The sequence below is a fragment of the Lemur catta genome, chromosome 11, assembly GCF_020740605.2.
Source record: "Lemur catta isolate mLemCat1 chromosome 11, mLemCat1.pri, whole genome shotgun sequence".
Taxonomy (NCBI): Eukaryota; Metazoa; Chordata; class Mammalia; order Primates; family Lemuridae; genus Lemur; species Lemur catta.
This window is the reverse complement of record NC_059138.1, coordinates 90,552,293-90,574,576: the sequence shown is the minus strand read 5'-3', so window position 1 is coordinate 90,574,576 and position 22,284 is coordinate 90,552,293. Positions and strand designations below refer to the sequence as shown.

The 22,284-nt window shown below is 52.1% G+C and overlaps 1 protein-coding gene across 1 annotated transcript in view; it reads left to right on the top strand.

Annotated features, from left to right (window-relative positions):
* Positions 1-22,284, top strand: part of TNS3 (tensin 3) — a 260,707-nt gene that overhangs the window by 81,382 nt on the left and 157,041 nt on the right. The window contains 1 exon segment of the mRNA XM_045565361.1: positions 4,612-4,650. The gene's annotated coding sequence lies outside the window, so the exon portion shown is untranslated.

Sequence of the window (22,284 nt, the reverse complement as noted above, 5' to 3'; positions counted from 1 at the left end):
CGCTCAAATTTATAGCCACTCACACTGTCGCATGAAAGAACATGTTTTTATATGTTCACACTCGTGCACACTTAGATATGCTGACGTGGGTCCACTCGCCCGCATGCACACTCACAGTCCCAGGGACGCAGGTGTGACTTGGTGGAAAGCCCCCAGCCCCTCTGCCCGCCGTGTGGACCCACTGGCCCGGAGACAAGGTTGCTGATACCAGGGCAGCCAGGCGCCCACGCAGCCAGGTGCGGGGCAGGCACAACCTTGTTTGTTTGTGGTTGTCCTTGGTGATGGGAGATTAGGCCCAGATAGAGCCGAGAGAAGGCCATAAAGTGGCTCTCAGGCAGGCTTCACAGAGGGGCCCTCGCGGCCGTTACCATAGGGATGGGTCCCGGGGGAGCCACAGCCCACCCTTGGCCCATGCCCCACTCTCCAGTTTTCTGTAGCCACTAGTGGGAGCTGCTCGGCTCCCAGCCCCATCGGCTGTATCACCTCTTGTCACCCTGACTCCTGACAGGAGCACCCTGTGGTGAGCGAGGGGTGCAGCTCCTACGGGGAGGAGCGCGGAGCTTGGCCCAGCTGGCGTCTCTCTCTGTGGGAACCCGCGAGCTGGCCACGGGCCCTAAGACTTAGCTCCTCACACGCAGCGTGTGGGCCATCATGAGGGCTCCAGAGAAAGGCCTGCAGGCGGGGCACGGGGCCCTGTTACACGTTCGTCCCGCTGGTCTGAGCCCGCCCGCCAGCTGGGCCGGGCCTCCCCTGGGCACCTTGACGCGGGAGCGCTGCCCTGTTCTCGTCTCGTCCCCCCACTGCCCCAAGCCTCCCTCAGCACCACTTTCCAGGGCAGGCCAAACGCTCGTCTGGGGACGCCTGCCCAAACACCCAGCCACACCACGCTTGCCTCCCGGCCACGCTACCCGTGCACTGCCAGGGCCAGCACGGCCCAGGGGCTCCCGGGCAGGGTGTCTGCAACACGGTCGTGGGAGCGCCAGGACCCTCCCCAGCCCTGTCCACTCCATCTTCAGCTCCCTCCGTCAGTTGGGACTGGCATCTCAAGAACTAAATGTTAAAGAACCATCAGCTCCTTGATGCTAATCAAGGCCAAGCCAACCTAGAGGCGTTTCCCTCTGCCCAATGGAAAGAGCAAAGAAGCCGACAGTGCTGGAAGCATTTGCTCAGATCTGGAGTGGGAGGCATGGAGAGCAGGCAGGTGAGCCCTCGCTGGGTTACCTGGCTCTCCACGTGGGGCAGGGGTGAGTCTGCAGGTCAGAGGTGCAGGCACAGAGGCCACAGTGAGCCCCAGTGCTAAGTGTGCTCCGGTGGGATGCAGCCCTGCCCAGAGAAGCCACGTGCCTCTGCCTGTCTGCTCAGGCTGAAGAGCCGGTGACACTTGAGCGTCCAGCATATGCAGCTCAGCCCTCACGTGTTCCTTGATGCTGACCAGTTGGTCTGGGGTAAGGACACACAAGCACCTGGACCAGCAGCCTGTCCCACGGTCTAACTGGTCAGCTGCTGCCTGCACAAGGGACGGAAAGTACAATGGAAATACAGTCTCTTTTTAGGAGGTCCCTGTCCTGGGAGCCACATTGAAGGAACAAGTGCCCGATATGCTCGCTTGGTTGGTTTTTACTAACTTAGATGTTTGCAGTTCTTTGTAGAAATAGGTTTCTCTTTATCAACAGGTGGCTCTGCCTCCAGAGCATACCTGTTTCTCTGAGTTGGCACTCCCTGTGCATTTTCATTTGCAAGTTCGCTGTCACCTAAGTTTAGTGTCTCACACATTTACTGTCTGTGTTTTATAACAGCCCACCTGAAAACAGACAGCAGGACTGTGGCCCGTGTTCTCAGAGGAGGGGTTCTAGTTGGCAGGATGTGGCCTGGGGGTGCAGGGTGTGGTTTTCTGCCATTTGCTCTGCTGAACCAGGGCTGCTCACCCTACCTGTGCCCCCGGCATGCTTTCTTATAAACCACTCGATTTATGCAGGTTGTGTTATGTGAACCATAAAGCTCTGGGGATGTGGACTAGTCTGTTTTGTTTACTAAAGAACAGTGAGTCCTGGCAGGAGAGGTGCTCCGTAAAAATGTGTTGAACAAGTGATGAATTAGACAAGGTCGGGCGAGCCAGTTGCAATGATGTCAGCCGTGGATGGACCGATGGGAGGTGGGACATGGGCAGCCCGGCTCACAGAGCTCACCTCCTTTTCTGGAGGATGCTGTGGGGCCAGGCCGGGTGGGCGGTGTTATTGCAGCCCATCTGGCCGCAGGGCGGCATGAGACACGCGGAACATACCTGGCTTCTGGACCAAATCCCTAAGTGGCTGCCGTTTTTAAAACTCAAGTTTCTGCTACGGCTTTTCTTCTCATCTCTCAACAAGCACATGCTTCCAGACAGTGAACTTTTCTCTTTTTAAATAGGCTTTATTCTTTAGAACAGTTTTAGATTTATAGAGAAGTTGAACACATCCCCTGCCCCTCATATATGAACATCTCTTATTCCTGTGGTACATTTTTACACTTGATGAGCCAATATTGACGCAGTACTAATAACCAAAGCCCCTGGTTTACATTTGGGTGCACTCTATGGTTGTACATTCTATGGGTCTGCACAAATGCATAATGACAAGTGTCCACCATTATAGTACCATGCAGAATGCTTTCACTGCCCTCAAAGTCCTCCGTGCCCCACCTGCTCACCTCTCTCCCAAGCCCTGGCCGTCACTGACCTTTTTACTGTCCTGCAGTTTTGCTTTTTCTGGAGTGCCATAGAGTTGGAGTCATACAGTATGTAGCCTTTTCCAACTGGCTTCTTCCACTTAGTAATATGCATTTATTAATACCTTTCCTCCATGTCTTTTCATAGTTGATAGCTCATTGCTGTTTATCACTGGATAATTTTCCATCACATGGGATACAGATGATGACTTTGTAAAGGCAGCGCTCTGTTTCTTTGCACATTTCTTGCCTGCATGTCACACATGTGGTGAGGCACCAGCATGTCACACATGTGGTGAGGCACCGTGACGCGTGTGTGTGTGTTGGGTGGGTACCCTGCTTTGGGCGAAATAAATCACAGTGCTCTACTAACCATGAGGTCTCTGTGTCCGGCTGCCACCACCGTCCCATAAGGTTCTGTCTCTAACTGCCTCTATTTCCAAAGCCACTTGTTTGTTTTTTGCTTTATGTTTATTTGTTTACATATTCTCTCATTCATGCATCAAACTTCAATGTCTTCACGTGGAGCCGAGGACACACACGTGAAAAGCTGTGTTCCTGCCGGCAGCTGCCTTGTGTGTGCGGAGGGGGCGGCCAGGGGGAGGGGCCGGGTGCCATGAGGCAGGACCCCTGATCCAGACTCCAATGTGAGTCAGAATCCTGGTGCAGTGATGATATGTCCCAGACAAATGAATGACCGTGTGTCACATTTTCTTTGAGGCACTTACTGCGTAAGATAAGCAAGAAGGCTATAAATAGCCGCCCCTGCAAGAACCAAGGTCACGCCGCCGCCCACTCCAAACCACAGGGCCAATTAGTCAGATCCCTGGGATTTCTCCTTCCCTTGCACATTTTCAGAAAACTCTTAGAGAATGGAGCCGTTAGGGGTCGGGAGCAGGGAGCGCAGGGAGCAGGCTAAGGGGTGAGGCCGCTCGGGGGAGCTGGATGCTGTGTGCGGGCGCCAGGGTCCCGGGGTCCCTCAGGCAGCGTCTGCTCCCCTCGCGGGCCGCTCTGCTCAGGGAGGGGGCGTGTTGCTGCGAGCGGGTGCCCTGCCCTGGGCCAGGTGCTATCTTAGCTCACACACTGTCTCTGAGTCCTTACAGCTACCCTGCGAGGAAGGCACTGTTGTCACCTACAGTTTTCCGATGGGGAAACTGAGGCCCCCAGAGATTAAAGGCCAAGGTCCTACAACCAGCGAGTGGTGGCGCAGAGATCCTACTGAAGGCGAGGTCTTCAGCTCTGTAGGGTCAGCGGCTCCACACCTGCATCGCCTCTCCCGACCTGGCTTTGGCTGGCTGTCATCACTGCGTCTTGTATGTCTGTCTGGGGAGCTCGCCCTTCTCCGGACGGCTGTGGCAGAGTCGAAGGCAACGACTTGAGCTGCCTCCCGTGCTGCACGGACAGCCTCGCTGACACTGCCACATGCAGACTCTGGTTTCAGTTCCACTTGTAGAAATAGTTCTAGAAAAGTCTGCCCATTTTGTAGAGAATGTAAGCGCCTGTGTCTGGGTGGGAGGAGCGGGGCGGCATGAAGGCCCGGGCAGAGCCCCCCACCCCCGCCCGCGAGCCCCCCCCACGCTCCCCCGGGAGGAGGGGCCTGGGCTGGCTCAGAAGTTTCTATCTTGGGAGTCCACCAGTTCTTTGAAATTGGAGGCAAAAGTCTGTATCTGTGAGTGACGTGCATTTTTATTAAAGGGGGAGGTTCTATGGTTTGCATGAAATTCTCAAAAAGGACTGGGACTTTCCAAAAGTGAACAAAATCCTGGACTCTGTTAACTCTGGGTCTTGTCAGCTTTGTGACCCTGAATGAGGTTAGAGGCAGTTTCAGCCTCTGGGAGTCTGGCTTGATTGCTATGCCAGGTTTTTTCTGGAGAATCCATTTGCTTATCTGTTTCTTCTCCCTTTAAGGTGGTGATTCCCTGCTGTGTGCACGTCCAGCTGGAACAGGTGAGTCCCCTGCGTCGCTTTGGGGCCGCTGTGCCATCCTGTGTGACTAGGTCTCTTCCCGCAAGCTGTGCCCCCTCCCTCTGGGATCCACACCCCCTTTGACCTGGAGCTTTCCCAGAGCTGCTCATGGGGACCTTTGACCACCCCGCACTGGCCATTTGCATGGTTTTCCTTTTCTGTGTTACTAGAAAGGTTTCTTTTTTTATTTCAATAGCTTTAGAAGGTGGAGTTCTGTTACATGGATATGTTGTAAAATGATGAAGTCTGGGCTTTGGGTGTACTCATCCCCTGAATAGTGTACCTTGTACCCTGTAGGTAGTTTTTTATCCTTCTCCTCCTGCCCCCTGCCCCCACCCTGCTGAGTCTCCAGTGTCCATAGCCCCACTGTGTGTGACCACGCACACCCTGGCTCAGCTCCACTCACGTGAGAACAGGTGCTGTTTGGTGTTCTGTTCCTGAATTACTTAGAATAATGCCCTCCAGTCCCATCCAAGTTGCTGCAAAAGACAGTATTATTTCATTCCTTTTTATGGCTGAGTAGTATTTCATGGTATATGTATTTAATACTATGTTTTCTTTATCCAGTCCTCAGCTCATGGACACTGAGGTTGACTCCGTATCTATGCGATTGTGAATTGTGGTGTAATAAACATATGAGTACAGGTGATATAATGGTTTCTTTTCCTTTGAGAATATACCCAGTAGTGGAATTGCTGGATGGAATGGTAGGTCTACTTTTAGTTCTCTAAGGAATCTCCACACTGCTTTCCATAGAGGTTGTGCTAATTTATATTCCCACCAACAGTTGTAAGCATTCCACTTCACTGCATCTGCAACAACATCTATTGTGTTTTTAACATTTTAATAATGTCTGTTCTGATTGGAGTAAAATGTCTTTGTTTTCTTAAGAGGAGAGCCTCCAGCCTCCTTTGCAGGAACCACCTTTTGGGTCAGTAGTATTATAGTTACCTTCAGGGGTTCGTCTTTCTCAGCCTGAGTTTTCTTGGCTGTAAAGTTTAGACACCACAAGTCCATCATTTAATGATAAAAACATGGACAATGATGGTGCCTGTGTCACAGGGTGGCTGTGGATAACGTGGTGCAATGGTTTGTGGACATCCAGCTCTGACAAATGCTGCTCTTATCGGATGGAAGGTAAAGATATGACAGCATTTTCTCTTTGGCTTGTTATTAGGTAAATTTAAATTGCTGTCTGCTTTTCAAATGAAGCTTCTTCAGATGCCGTGGTGCCTCTTGCCATTTTCTTTGCCCCACCTTTGGGGATGAGAGGTTAATTAAGCCTTGTTTCTGAGGACTGACTAGCAGCTCATAGGATGCCCGTGGGGCTCAGTGTATCATCCAGTCCAGGACAGTAGGATATGGAACCTCCTCTTTCGTTGCAAATCAGAAGCGACTCCCAGGGAGGCAAGTGTGAAACAGTCTCTTGCTGCTGGGGCAGTGTGTGCAGGTCCCAGGCTCACCTGGGAGGGAAAGAAACAGGTGCGCCTACGCCTGTCAGGTGTGTTTCCCATACTTCCCAAACCGAATGGGGCTCCATGCTTGGCCCTCCCTGGTTTTGCTGTACACAGAATCCAGAGAGTTCTGCAGGGGATTTTGCCCATCTTTCTGCCTTCCATGTCTCTGTGGGTTGAGAGCCCAGTGGCCTCTAGACCAGGCTGGTTCTGTTGTGGGGTGCAGGAGAACATCCTCTGAGGGCCTTGGCCGAGGGCCAGCTGGTGCGGCAGCTTCCCTGTTCTGATGAAGCCAAGTTCAGGTCCTGACTTTGCCAGGACTGTCTGGGCACCGTGTGAGCCCCTGCCCACCCTGCGCCTCGGTCTCCTCCTTTACGTAGGGTAGGGGGACAGGGCACTCCCTAACTTAGCTGGGGATGAAATGAAAGAAAAGAGAGGTACAGGGGTCAGGCATGTCACAGGTGCCCTGTCCACAGTGCTGGTGCTGTTGTTATGCTCTTTTCATGCCGTCATGTGCAGGGCCTCTCTGAATCTGGGCGAGTAAAATATGCATTTGAGGTCACAGGAAGGTTAGAAAAAACTCACTCAAAACCTGAAATGTCTACAAGCTGTGATAAACATGTTGTAGCATCAGGAGCTGAGGCCAGCAGGGCCTAACTTCCTTGGGCCTGTCACAGGCCCCAGGGAGCCAGGGGCTGGGGCCCAGGTGGCCCCTGTGCCGTGTGCCCAGGACCTGGCTGAAGCCATTTCCCCAGCAGCAGCTGCGGTCACTGTCTTCTCAGAGGCACTGTTGTCATCGGACTCGTCAGCGAGCCCTGGACATGGGTCCCACAGCAGTGCCGAGTCCGTGCGCCACGTCTGAAGGCGTGGGCTGCGGGGCCGTCAGCAGCCGTGGCAGGCGGAACCCCAGGGCCTGGCCTGGCTGCTGGGGTGCTGTCACTGTGTCCCCGGAGCCCAGGGTCCCTGAGAGGAGCCTCGCAGTCTGTCGGGGCACAGCGCCCCCTGTGGCAGGACACTGCCTCCGTGTTCCCTTTTCACAGGTGTGGGCACCTAGAGCCCTCTTCTTCCAGACCAGCCTGGCCGCTGCACGCTGCCTGTGTGTTTCTTATGCATGTAATTGTCATATGTATACAAATGAAAGCGTACATGTTGTGTATGTGTTGATAACACACAAATACATACTTATATGAAAATTGTATGTATATGAAAGTTTGTGTGTTACGTATGTAGTTTTTATATGTATGTGAATACATATGTGTGTTATGTAATTGTTTCTGAATGTATATATGTGTGTACTATGTATATAATTGTTATATGCATATGAATGTGTGTGTATGTATGTATTAATAATTACTGTGTGTGACTATATGTGTGTTATGTACTTCTTCTATGTATATGAATGTATATATGTGTGTGGATTATGTATGTAACTGTAAATATGAATGCTGCATGTGTGTATTATGTAATTGTGATACGTGTGTGAATGTATAGGTGTGTTCAATATGGATATGATTTTTATGCATATGTGAATTTGTGTGTATATGTATATTTCCCTGAGATGACCTTGCACAAGCCCACTCTGTACTAAGCTCTCTGTGACCTTTGCGAATTGCTTTGACCGTAGGCCCCCAGGGTGGTCCCTGCACGTGCCGCAACGTGGCCTGGGTGCCTGTTAGCAATGCACATTCCCAGGCCCTCGCCAGGCCTGCTGAATCAGGAACCGTGGGGCTGGAGCCCAGCGGTCTGCGCTGTGGCAAACCCTCTGCAGAGGATGATGCAGCTTAACTGTGAGACTCGTGGCTGTGAGCTCGAACGGTGCAGGGGCCCAGGCCGTGCCTGCCTTCCTCGGCTGCCCTCCGCCGTGGCAGCCTGGGGGCCCAGAGAGGGCCTTTGTCATCGAGAGACCCAGCTCTGTCACATCTCTGTCCTGCATGTAGCTTTCTCCCTAAACCAGGAAAGGGGTGTCCTCCTCCAGACTGCAGGGCCGGAGGTGGCAGCCCAGCCCAGCCTGTGCCCCTCCTGCCTCCCTGAGCCCGGCGGCCTAGTTTAACGGACCCTCCTCTGCCAGTGGAGCTGAGATGGGGGGTTTCTTGCACATTGTCAGTTCTCAGGGCAGGTAGCATGGAATCCTATTTTTTGTCTCCTGGCCCTGCATGGACTGAGAACCTTCCAGCACTTTGGGTGGGAATGGAGGTGCCTTCAGGTAATACTGACATCTTGAATGTCACCTTGGGAATCCCTGGGCCCTGGTGGTCCTGGCCAGGCCACCCGAGAGCCATTTTTAATTTTCTCCTTGTTACTGTTCATTGAGTTCCTACTCTGGGCCAGATGCTCTGCCCGTGAATTCACCATGGGGGCTCAGGAGAGGAAAGAAACTTGCCAGGTCACCCAGACACTAAGGGGTGTTGCCAGCCCAGCCTTGGCGTCCTTGGTGTGGCCGTACACTTTCTATACTCTCAGAGACCAGGCACGTTTGTTGGTGTTGCTTCTAATGTTGTCATGGGCCACATTTTAAAATCAAGAATAAGTGCTGTTTGAAAAAGAAAACCTCGCTCTGTTAGTACAACTTGGGAGGAAGTTAGCCCGTGTTTCAGGGTGGGCTTGGTGTTTCTGGGCCTCTGGGCCTCGTCAGTTCTCAGAACGTCTCCTGATCCGGCCATCATGTGTACGAGCCGCTGAGAAACTCCCCACGGGTTGCCTGCTTGTGAGCCAGCAGCAAGCGGAGGTTCTAACTTCAGGCCTCATCCCTCTGGGCCTCGCCACACCATGCCTGGCCTCAGCACTGCCTGAGCCGTCACATGCAGGAGTCCCTACACGGTCCCTCTGGTTCCCTTGCCCTCCCACGCCAACCTTCTGTGTTGCTGGAGATCACAGTGCCTCTGTTATCCTTGCACTCTGGGACTCCTCAGCCTTCCAGGTTGGGGGCAGCTAGACTGCTTCCTTTGGACGCTCAACCAGAGGCGGGGGTTGGTGGTCAGCTCCGAGGGCAGCCCTGCTGTTCTCCGGGTGTCGGTGCCACCCCCCATGCCCCTCTGCGACCTGCCCTCAGCTGGGCTGCTTTTCTGCTCTGTCCTGTGCGGTGGCCCCTCCTCCACCTGGCCCCCACCTGGCCCCTGTACTGCCTGGCTCTGCTCTGCAGGTGTAACCTGAGGGCCGTGAGCCCTCTGGAGAGGTTCTAGGATAGTTTCATTCCAGCATGTTTAATGTTGTGAGCTGCCAGGTCTCTGCCAGAATTCCTGGGGTACCACTGGCTGGGGAATGGTGGTCTTGAAATTCTCAGGTGTGATTCCCTGGCAGAGAGAAGGCACGGTGGGTGGAGCTGGCTGTACTTGCTGACAGCCGACAATGGACGGTAGGGACATCTGTCACCATTAAGGTGACATTACACTTTGTGAGGCTTGTTTGTCTTCCGGGACAGGCTGCCTTTGTGACTGCCTGGTGCGGTTAAGACACGACGAGGGAACAAACATTTTCCATGTTGCTCGTGCCGCTTGTCTGTGAGGCCCATTTTTCTGTTACTTTTCTAGTAGCAGAATCTTCTGCAACGGTTCACAAAGTGGGATGTGAGGTTAGAGTAATTCATGGACTAAAAATGGCACAGTGGGGTTGAGAAAGGAGCTGAGAGGCAAGCCTCTTTTGTAAATGTTAACTTAGCCATTGACACATGCACGCAGGGTCTGAGTTTCCTGGGAGCTGATGTGAAAAGGAAACCCAATTATTGGCATGTGCCTTGTCTGAAAGGAGGGAAAAAACAGGAATCGGCAGAGAAGAGATGTTACGTGGAAATCATGGAGGGTGTGGACTGAGGCATCGCGGGCCTGTCTCGAGACACAGCTGTTCACAGGTGGAGTGGGATCCTCTTACAGGGAGGTCAGAGAGGAGCTGGTACGGTGTAGCCTCTTTAACGCCTGTGGCTTTATGTGACCAGGGCCCTGGATGCAGCTTTTAGAACTATAAAGGGACAACTGGGGGCTTTATCTTCTGCTAACATCACCCGGTGCCACTTCCATGGGGCGTGTCTGCTGGGCCAAAACAAGGATGGAGCACGTTGTTCTAGGTAACTACGATCCTTAGCGGTGGGAGGTGGCCGGGCTCCTCAGGATGGAGTCTTGGCCTGGGATCCAGCTGTTCTGTGATCTCCCTGTACATGTACACGTATGTGCTCACATGTAATAGCAGTTATGGGCACAGATTAGAGTCAGGTTGGGTCCATCCAGGCTGTGACACTAGAGAGTGTGGGGCCTTGCACTGAGTCCTGTCACTTTTTTGGGCTCTATCTCCCTCTTCTGTAAAATGGGAACAATACCACCTTCCTCTGGGGGTCACTGCAAGGAGCGAGTGAAACCACGTATCTAAATTCTCAGTGCCGGCCGTGGCACGCAGAACCCACACAGTGAGCGGGAAGCCTGATTCCCTGTTCTATGAGTTCGAGATCCCAGTAAGGTTTTTTCAGTGCCCACAGGCTTTGCTGCTGGTTGTTTGCTTTTGATCTTGTTCTCCTGCCATCTAAAGAGAGAGAACCGGTTCGATGAGTTCCAGAGCAAGTCCCCTGCTTCCTGAGGGTGACAGCACGAGTGACAGATGTAATACATTGACTCCTGTGATCCCGCATTTGGGGAGTTAGAGGGGACCAGTCAGAGCGGGGGGCAGGGGGGCGTATGTGAGTTTGCCCTTGGTAGTTTCTGGTTTGCAGGATGTTTTCATGACGCAGTGGCCTAACAGTGGTCTAAGCAGTGGCCTGATGGCTTTTTACTGAAGTTCACAGGCAGAGTGTCAATGGTTTTTTTCTTTCCACCCTCCCTCTGCCTCCATACCCTGTCCAAGGACTGGTTCGTAGCAGCGCACCAATGACTCCTGATGGCCTTCGGTGCCGGCACAGCCTTCACTGGGACACTCTGGGCCCCTGCGTGTGAGCTACTCCCTGGCCAGCCTCCTGGCCAGCCCCATGGAGGTGCTGCCTGTTCACAGAGGGCCACTGTCCTTGAGTGAGCCCCATGTGCCCGCCTTCCAGAGGCCACCTGCCTTGGCGTGGGTGGTGTGCGGGGCGGTGATTCTGCTCGGGGCCGGTGCAGAGCCCTCGTGCTGCTGCACTCACGCACCGGTTGTTTTTGCTTGGCCGCTGTGATTTCTGACATTGGAGGAGAGGTTGTATAAGAATAGTTTCTGAGTCATAATGGCTTTATTTCTCTTTGTTTATTAAAATGAAGGCAGTAGGCTGTTTCTGTCATAGGTGACATCAGGGGCCACATTACACAGTGTGTGGCTGGAGCTTTCAAACTGGGTTTTGCTAACTACACTCATATATTGCTGTGCACGCATGGGCTACGTGTGTACGTTGTGTGTCATGGTGTGTGTTGCATGTGCTTTTGTGTCCTATGTGTTTTGTGTGTGTGCACGGTGTGTTTGTGTTGTATGTGCATGAGTGTTGTGGCATCTGTGAGTTGTGTATCTGTGCATGGTGTGTGTGTTGTGTGTCATGGTATACGTGTATGTTGTATGGATGTGTACTGTGTCTGTTTTGTGTACAATGGTGTGTGTTGTGTGTGCTTTGTGTGTTTGTGTGTTTTGCTTAAGTGTGTTGTATGTGCATATGTATTGTGGCATGTGTTATATGTGTTGTATATGTGTGTATGGTGTGTGTGTGTGCACATGTGTTGTGTTTGTCATGGTGTATGTGTGTTGTGTTGTGCTGTTGTATGCATGTATATTGTGTTGTACGTGCCTGGTGTGTTTGAGTGTGTTGTGTGTGCATGGTGTGTTGTGCCGTGCGCATTGTGTGTGTATGGTGTGCGTATGGGTTATGTGTGTGTTGTGTGTGCATGGCGTGTGTGCGCTTGCACATGTGTCAGGGCCTTGTTCAATATGGTTTGCTTAAACTCACAAAGCCACTCAGGGGAAGCAAGCTGAGCGACAAGACCAGCACAGGGACAGACCGAGCCTGTTCCGGAAGCCTGCGCAGGATCACGTGCTGTCATCCATGCGTCTCCACCAGTGGCCGTGGCAGAGTCTCCCAAAGGTATCGAATTACTTCGGAAAGAAATCTCCTGAGCTGAATCATGCTCACCAAATGGAGCTTCAGATGAGTGAAAAGAAATCACTTAAATGGTCTCCCTTTTATTTCAGTGCAAATTCACCAGCAGCGAAACACCCAAACGTCCCATCTGCCAAACACTGGGTTCGGGGTGTTGTGAAAAGGTGCTGAGCATCCAGTGATCCTGGGCGGTAGATCTGGGTGACCTGGGGCTCAAGGGCTACGTCGGTCTCTTCGGATGGCCCCGACCCACGGTGGCCTGTTTGTGTGAATGTTGTCACAGAAGACTTCACGGAAGTCTCTTGGTGTGAATTTCTTGTCCTCGTGGTCCATAAATGCAGTACTTGTAATTTTCTGCTCACAGATGGTTTAACTCCAGAAACACACAGACATGGATCTACACATCGAGGCAGAGTCTTAGCTGAACGTTACCTGCGTGTGTGCACTTGTGCACACACCTGGTGTCTGGACCCACAGCCGCCCCTGCCAGATTCTGTGTGTCTCATCAGGAGTCTTCATACAAACACATTGGACCAGAGGCACAATGAAATTGACTTGTGTCAGGTCACTTAATCTGTCTGATCTCTAGGAAGCAGAGAAAAAAGTCTCAAGAATCCCACTGGTCAGAGTCCAGGTATTCCATGTGGTCCAGAGAGCTGAACACAACATCTATGGCTTTGCCACAGTCTGGGTGAGAGCCAGCAATGAAAATATGAGCCGATGCTGCATTCCCCCAAGCTTCAACTTGCCACTCCGTCATCCCAGAGTGGTGTTTCGGTAATGTGCTTGCAGGACTGGGGCGTCAGAGGGCACTGTGGAGGGTCCTGTTGGAAGGGAACACGTGGGGAGGATGGACCTGTGGACGCTGAGCAGCTCGGGGGGATGAGGCTGCGTGGGCAGGTGCACTCAGCTCAGAGGGTCGGCATGCGTGTGAGGTTGTGCTGCTAGGAAGCAGGGAAGGGAGGAGGCCAGCAGGGTCAGGCGTCTCCATTGCAGGGTGGCCCTTCTCCCCCAGCAGTGCCTCTGGAGGGCATGTCCTGGCCTGGGGATGAGCCTCAGCCTGTTTTGCCAGCTGCTGTGCCCTAGGCAGCCATGGGTCCTGGTCATGGTCCTGGAGCTGCGTCCTGGCTCTCAGCCCCAGCTTTGGGTGTGGGTGCTGGCGCCGGCCGGTTCTCTGTCTCCTCGGAGCAGGTGCATGCCGGCCCGAGTGTCCAGGATTTACTCTGTGGGAGCCAGTAGGACAGGGTGAAGATGGGCTGTGGTGTGGGCTGGGGCTTCCTGGTCCCACAGTTCATCTGCACCCCATGGTCCAGACAACACCAGCACCCAGGGCGGCCAGAGCAGGCCGTGCTGCCTGGGCTGGGTGATGCCCTTATCAGTGCACTGCGTTTCTCCATTCCCCGTTCCCTGTATTCCTCTGAGGAGCTGGCGGGGCACAGGGTTAGAGCCACAGTCCTGGACTGCTCTCAGGAGTTCAGTTCTTAACTCTGAGTTTCACCCCTCTGAAGGTTCTTCTGCTTTATTTCCTTGCACACATGACTTTGTCTTGTCGGGAGCAGAGCAGGTATGGGGAAGAAGGGCAAGTCCATGGGCACCTTTCACAGTTGAACTCATGCCTGCCTGTTGACCTAAGGAAACAGCGTGCAGGGAAGAGAACATTAGGCCCAGAAACAAATAGCTGGTGCATCTCATCTTCTCAGGGACCCCAGAGAGTGATGTGCAAGGTAGGGGAAGTGGGTAGAGTCGTGTTCCCCCCAAATTCAAATCCACTTGGAACCTCTGCATAAATAATGATGCAGATGATATCATACTGGATAGGGTGAGCCTAAATTCAGTGACCGGTGTACTTAAAGAGGAGAGGACACAGAGACACACGGGGAGAAGGCCACGGGACTACTGAGGCAGAGATGGGAGTACCGTGTCCACAAGATAAGGAACCCTAAGTGTGTGGCAGCCGGGAGAAGGTGGGAGAGGCAAGGAAGGATCCTCCCCTAGAGCTGCCAGAGTGGTGTGGCCCTGCTGACACCGGGATGTCAGAGTCTAGCCCCCAGAGCTGGGAAAGAATAAGCCGCTGGTTTTAAGCCGCCCAGTTTGTGGTGCTGTGCTACGGCAGCCTTGGGAAGTTAACACGGCGGGCACCTCCCTTCTCTTTCGTATTGCTCAGTGTTCGCCAGGCATTTCTGGAACCTCTCTTTGGCCCATGGAATAAAGAGGAAGCTGCTGCAGTCTCGTCCGGGCAGTGGGACAGCCCCTGGGCAGAGACGATAGTGGAGGAGGCTCCCTGTGAGGCTGGCTGTGGCCCCTTCTGTAAACTGTCCCAGACGGCTCAGATGGAACGGATTTTGAGAATGTGCAGAGGAAGGAACAGCATGAGATGTTTGTGGAAATTGTTTAAAAGAGGAACCTCTGGTTACGAGCTGTCACTGGATTGGGCAGGATTATGATGTCTCCGTCACCCCGGGACTTTCCCGGCAAAGGCCTGCAGAGCTGTCCTGGTCTGGGGGTGCCCTGGACCAGCCTGCAGCGGCTTGGTGCTGTGTCAGTGTGGGCCCCAGGCTGGAGGGGAAGCCCCCTCATTCCTTCCTGAAGGACTCCATGGTGAGCAGGACCCAGGGTGGCCGCAGCTCAGCGCCCAGGACGGTTCTCAGAGATACTTACAGGAAAGGGGCCCTGACCTTTGCCCCCAGCTTCTCTATCCAGCTGTTCCTCAAAGCATTTGCAGAACTGCCCTGTGACCCTGCGGGCACAGGCTTCCCGGGATGTCGCAGCTTCCTTACCCCCACTAACCACAAGCTAAACTTTGATCCATACTTTTCTTTGATTTCACTATCCCATCCCACACCTAAAATAACATCTTGGGCCTTAGGCTTTTTCCAACTTTGGAGGGTGGAAATCGCCTGGATTTCTGGGAAAGGTGCCCCAGTGCGGAGGCTTCCGGGCAGCATTTGCATTTCCTTCTGAAGAACTCCTCCCCCGCAGCCAGGAGCCTTTAGGTCTCAGTTCACTGACCCACTGAGAAAGAGGGAAAACCCTCAGCGAATTAAAAAAACACCCAACAATGCTGAGCCTCCCACGAACAGGCAACCACCTTTGTAGCTGGCTATGAAAGCCCATGGGCTGGAGACTGTTCCTGAAGCTTTTGTCCCCGCTTCTGCAGGTGGAGGGGATTGTGAAGCGTCAACAGCAGGGGACATATTGACACGGGGTGTCAGCTTACATCCACTGGTGAGCACAAAGCCTTGGCTAATCATTAAAGCTGCCCTGGGGGCCTGGGCTGCAGGCCGGTCACCCCAGCAAGGATTTGTCTGTCTCTGTGCCACCAGGTGTGTGGCACACGGCACTGAATCCCCACCCGCCTGACCACTAACTACTTCTGCCGGTTTGGGGTTGCTGCTCTCCGGGCCAGAGAGGTAGGGCCCAGTCAGGGCCGGCAGCTTGAAAGGCACTTTCAGCTTAAATATTGACATGCTGTCCCCAGCACACACAGGCAGTTTCTCCCCCAGGGACCCGCCCCAAAGCAATGTTTGCATGAATGAATGCCGCCAAGTCTGATAGCTGGAAGTCCGCAAGGGATAGGAAAAATCTGGTTGAATGGGTTCTATCTTCTCCTTCCTTCCTCTTCCTTTTCTTTCTTTTCTTTCTCAATGGCACAGATTCTATAGCAATCACATACTTTAAATGTGGAGAGGCCCTTGAAGGCAGTGGCTGTGTGTGAGGGGGGAGAAGGAGCAGCAGCTGCTGAAGGGGAAAATCAAATGCTCATTTTCTGTGATGCCCTGGTTTGGAGAGAAGTCAGCGTGTGGTGAGGTGGCACTGCACATCCCAGGGCAGGGGAGGCATTGGACTGGCACAGCATTCACACTGCCCGAGTGCGTTTTACCTGCAGGAGGGCACCCATCAAGAAACCCACACACAGCAGCACCCTCCTCCCCACTCCAAATCTGCATCCACTCGGGGAGGAGGGTGAGCGAGGGGGTGGGGGAGGGAGCTGGCTGTGGGTCGGAGCCAGGGCCCCCGTCTCAGGTTCCTCCCGGGGCTAACGTGGCCTTGTTCTCAGCCTTCTGTTTTATCTTCAAATATGAGGGTTGCTTGGCTGTGAAATATATGGCCTGTGGCTCGAAAACTCCCTGTTTAGAGAAGTAGGTGCCTGCAGCAGTTTCCTCAGCTCACTGAAAGCACCTCTGGGGTCTTGGGAGGTAACTCACTTGTGCTTGCGTGAGGCTGGGACCCGAGTGTGGGGTCGGCCTGCAGCAGCACTGCACCTGCACTGGGGCCAGAAGCTTCCGTGGCTCGGGCTCCTCACAGATGCTCTCACAGCCGTCTGATTCTCCTAGTGCATTTACAGCAGGCTCGTTAAAAATGCGCTTTCCCTAGAGTATTAGCAAACCATTTTTGTAAAAAAAAAAAAAAAGTCTTATCCTCGCCTTGCTGCAAACGTCACATTTGGAGGCTTAAGTACACAGAAAGGATAAGGAGTCATGTTTAATTGTGTGGGTATTTTCCATTTTAGTGAAAGGTTTTCTCCATTTACTAATACTTCTTTTCCCAGTGTGATGGCCGTGAACACCCTGACCTGGCCCTGCTGGCCCTCAGGCACACATCGGCAGCCGGTGGCCTGTCTTTCCAGAATGAGCCTTCTGGAGGGCAGCCTGGGGTCATGGAGGGTCAGGGACCTCAGGGCAGGGTCGGACTGGATCCAGGTTGTGACACCTGTTGGCTTTGTACTTTGGACTGAGACATAATGTTCTGATCTGTACAACAGACTTTAAAAAGTATTACTTAAAAAGCAACAACAGAACTCCTTACTTACCTTGGGGGGATGCTGGGGAACCAGCTCATTCTGAAAACTGCTAAATAAAGAGCAGCAATTAAACATTTAATGTTCCATTCTTGTACAAACTGTGTCTCAAGGTTTCCAAACAGAGGAAGAGGGAAAGTGTTCCTGAAAGAGGAATTCTGGCTAATAAATATTGAAAATGTGATAGAGTTAAACCATTGCCCCTTTCAAACCCCTGATAAATGAATGGCTCTCGGCCCTGATCCTCAGTGACCTGCATTGTCACAAAGAAGTGACTGCTGGCCACGTGCCTCCTTGCTGGAAACACACGATGCCTCTCAGCCATGTCCTTGGTAGAAATCAAACCAGGATCGGACCCAGCCTTAGATCTGTCTGCAGCTGGCCGGACACACAGGGCAGAACCATCTATCTGTGCAGCGCTGCTGGGGCGTCCGCAAACTCCAGAGTTGGGGAGATTCTACTGGGCAAAAATAACCCCAGCCTTTTTAAAATGAATTGCAAAAAGAAGAGAAAGAATCTGTCCCATAGATGAACTGAAGACAAACATTAAACAAACATAAGACTTTATTTGGATCCTGATTCAAACTATAAATCAGACGGTAAAAACAGAATTTAAAAAACCCAAAAAATGTGTGACAGAGAAATTTGAACATGAATTGGAGATTCTGTGATGTTAAGGAATTGTTGTTCGAAGTGCTTGTAGTTTGTTGTATTTTTTTTAAAAAGTTCTTATTTTTTAAAGATGCATACTGAGATATTTATGGATGAAGTGATGTGGTCTGGGGTTAGCTTTGAAATGACCCAGTGAAGGGAGGGTGGGTGTGTGGATGCAGTTAGTCTGGGGACGAGTGGGTAACTGGAGGCTGGGTCGGGGTGGCTGGGGCTCCGGTTTCTTGGATCCTCATCTCTGCTTCACGGGGGGCACTATGCAGGATGCCAGGGTGTGTTCGAGCACAGAGCCTGGGCTGGCTGCGGCCGATGCCTAGCGGCCAGATGCTGTTTTATCATCATCCCACGAACTGCACACCAGCATTCCCAAAGCACTGCCCTCTCCTCCCGCACAGTTATCTTCCGTGACCTCATGGCTCAGACTTGCCTGCAAGGCCCCAGCGTGGCCTTGGCTTCCGGGCAGACGTTCTGTCAGCGGCACTACAATGTATCTCATTGGGTGACGTTTCGCTAAAAACCTGCTGGGTTCTCAAAACGTGGCACAAAGTTCACAGGCTGTTTTGGAAAATGGCAACATTTGCTTCACAAAGCCTTTAAAAACAGTCATTCTGAATAAAGCCTTGTTCCGTGCCAGCCAGGTGTATTCTTATTTTTTTTCCCTGGGAAAATCATGCAGCTCCCTTGCCAGAGGGATCGGCCTTGATATCATTCGCTCATGGAAAGAAATGGGGCCCAGGCGCAGACTTGCAGCGAGAGCAGATTGTGACTCAGTAGAACGAAAAACTTTGGAAAAGTGAGACAGTTAGAAGTGGACTTGGACTTGTATGAGGTTCTGGGCTCCCTGTCGCTGGTGCTGTTCAAGCAGTAGCTGGTGGCGCTGCGGCGTGTGTTCCCAGGGCGGCTGGGGGGCTGAGTGAGAATGACGGCAAAGCATGCTGTCATGCGGCCCGTCATTGTCATACAAGTGACGAGGCTGCTGGCACAGACCAGGCTGATGGGCGGAGATTTTGGGTCAGTGGCTCTTACAGTGTGGTCCCATGGCAGCAGCATGGGCGTAAACCTGGGAACGTGGAGATACGAACTCTGGCCCCACCGCAGACCTATTGAATCAGAAATGCTGGGGTGGAGCCCAAATCTCTCTTCCACCAAGCCCTCCTGGTGGTTCTGATGCAGGCTGAAGTTTGTTGAGCCTGTTCTAGAAGGAGATGTCTTCCGAGGGTGGGGCTGCAGCCCTGGGCCACCTTGAATAAATCTGGGGGTGTCTGAGGGGGCTGGGGATGTGGGGAGTACTGAAGGCTCAGCAGCCTCTGGGGTCTTGGTGACCTGTCACATATGATTTCCTGCCACCGAGGGCCTCTTGTTCCCTGGTGCCTTTCTTCTTTCCATCCTGAGCACGGGACTGTTGGATTTTCTCATTCATGCTCCAGAAAACCTCCGCGTGCCAGATTCCTCAGCATCTCTGCCTAGAAAATGCTTCAAGCTTCGCCGTGCAAGGCAGTGGCAAATCAGCAGAAATCTTGAGGTGGAGAACATACATCTGGAGGAGAGGTGCATGTCTTTGGAAGCAGATTCCACAGCATGAACTTGGCATCCTGAGCTTCCTTCTAAGTGGAAGGATTCCTCCGAGGTTTTGCTTCCGGTAGGAGCATAAGGCATCTTAGGTATAAAGAAATGATCATGTAGTTGACAATTACAAATGGATGAGGCTGTGATTATGATCGTTTAAATAATGCTGTAGTGACAGGTTTATTATTTGGGGACATTAGAATTGGCAAGTTTTTGAGATATTTCTCAAGTGAATAAAATATTCAATAATTTACAGATTTATAGATTAAATTGCAGTTAATCCTCGTTATTTATAGATTCTGTATTTACAAATTTGCTTACTTGATAAAATAACATTTGTAATCCCAAGATCACTAAGCAGGACATTTTGTGGTCATTTGAGGATACGAGCAGAACAGCCGAGAGTTGGACTTGCCATGTGCATGTTCTCAGCTGACTGAGCAGGGCGACGCTCCGCCTTCCTTCAGCTGGTACTGTACACAGCTATCCATCTCATGGGCTATTTAGTGCCACATGTCCCCCACCTTTGTGCTTTTGTTGGTGATTTTGCTGTTTAGAATGCCCCACGGTGCGTTGCTGAAGTGCCGCCCAGTCCCTGAGCACACGGAGCCTGTGGTGTGCCTTCCAGAAAAAAGACGAGAGTTAGAGAAGCTTCGTTCAGGCGTGAGTTATAGTGGTGTTGGCTGTGAATTCAGTGCTGATGAATCCACAGTATGTATAAAATAAGATGTCTTTAAACAGAAACATGAAAGTAGGTTGTGTGTTGATGATCAGTTGATGAAAATGTGGTCCGAGGCTCGTAGGAACCAAACTCTGTATTTCCCTGAGGGGCGGACGCCCAGCATTGGCTGAATCTGTGCGGTGACTTTATGGAACACAGCTACCTCCAATAAGGAGATCCAGCTGTAATTGGCTGGGTATTGATTAGGGGTCCGAAAGACTGCACCTCTGTCAAGTTGTCACCTTTTGTCTGACCTGGCTACATGAGAGAGCAGACCCCAGCCCACTTCCTGGCTGCCTCCCTGTGAGCCTGTTCCGGTACATTCTCCTACAAACCTGAAGGGGCAGGGAGACGAGAGGCCAAGGTGGGAGGATCCCTGGCGGAGGGCGTACCACTCTTGGCTTTTGGAGTATTAGGGAGGTAGGAAAGTAGTAAAGTATGTAGTAAAGTTTACTAGAAAGTAATAAAAGGGAGGTAGGACTTGATGGTCCCTCTCCGTGGTGGAATAAGAGCTCAGACAGGACCTGGTCTCCTTCCAGGGCTCCACTCATGGCACGTGGCCTCACTGTGCCAAGCCAGGACCTCAGCTCTCTTATTCGCAAGGTGGGAATGATGAGGGTTCCCAGCTCAGCAGGCTGCTGTGGGGGTGGAGAGAGAACACATGTAAACCACACTGCATCGTGTCCTCAGTGGAGTGAACGCAGAGTAACTGTGACCACGGTTGTTACTGGTGTGATTGCGGCGGTAGTGAGTGACTGCTGCTTGCACGTCACTTACTACAGACTTGCTTTCACAGCCAGTCAGAACTTGCCGCTTAAACTGATCAGAACTTTGTAGGAGGTTATTGAAATATCAGTTAACTTGTGGAATCCTGAAACATTTGCTGTAGCATTCCCTTGTGTCTGCAAACAGGTGAAAGTAGCCATCTGTCATCGATGTGCCCCCTGCCCTGTCTGTGAGTTCGGTCCAGGGACTGGGTTTTGCATCCTGCTTTTACATCATGTACATCCACAGCCAACCCTTGAAATTTTCCACTTGGTTCTCCTCAAAGTGTAATGAAGCTTAAAGGTACTTACGGGATGATCTGTGCATAGGAATCCTCTGGACCCCCCCCCCTTTTTTTAACAGCTGCCTTACATAAGTGTGACTAAATAGTTTTAGTGACTGTGCCTTTCTCAAGGCTCTTGAAAACATTGACATCACGTTCATAGCAACAACGGATCTCTTTTTTTATGACCACATGTCATTGGTTTCTGCAGCATTTCATTAAACTCGATACAACTGGCCTGAGCAGGTTTAAGAGCAGATCCAGGGATCACTGGTGAGCTTTTAAGTCGCAGAGTAAACAGAGTGTGGGCTTGTGGAGCGCAGCCGGCTGGCTCGGGGTGCCGTGTGCGCTGGGGAGGGGCGGTCTGCCTCCAGAGTGAACGCGGCGACCAGCGCATCAGTGGGTGGCGGGAAGCCTGCAGAGCAGTTTGGGAGTGACCTCATTTATTTGGTTCTTGGAGGGCAAGACGGAGTTTGATTCCAGTCAGTAAAGCAGACTGATTACTCAGCAGACCCAAATGCTAATGCAGCCTTTATAAATCCTGCAGCCTCGGCTCACCTTACTCATTCCACATATGCCTGTCCTTTCTGCGTGTTCTACATTCCTCGACAGTCAGCATTTCATTCTGCAGTCACCATCTTATGTTTACACGCCTCCCCCCCTTTCTCTCTCTCTCTGTCCTCCTTTCCCTTTTCTCTCTGTCCGGCTTCCCGAACGTGGGAAATAGACTCTTTCATGGTTTTTCAACTCCAGCATTTCCAGTGGGGCTATACACAGCAAGTGCTGGAAAAAAATATTGTCGAAGTTAATTGTTCAATAAATTACCTTCCTCACGGAGGCATCTGTAGATTCTGTGATATTAAATTATATGACGCACATAAAACCTCCTGTGACAGTCTCTGTTTGGCATATATTCTCAATCAACTTTATTGGAATTTACTAGGTGGAGGAAGAGCTGAAACTGGTTGGGTGTCCTGTGTCTGCCACTCCCGTGTTCCTCCTCCAGTATTTTGTGACGTCTGTCAAACGGTCCAATCTTCCTAATTACAATACCGGTTTCACTCACAGGGTCGTTTTCTCCTAGCGCCCCTCCCCCACTTTAAACATACATTCAGGAAGGGGAAGACGACCTTTCACATGGGGGTCAGGGGCCATCTGTGCCCCATTGCTCTGGTCAGCTGCACACAGTCGGCCCTCACTTCTCGGGGGAGAGGGTGAGGCCAGGGGCGAGCTGGGCAGTGGCCGGCACCTCTGGGCCACCCGCTCATCCTGGGAGCCCAGGGTCCTCTTGGCAGCAGTTTCTTCCAAACCACCACCAGGCGTCTCAGC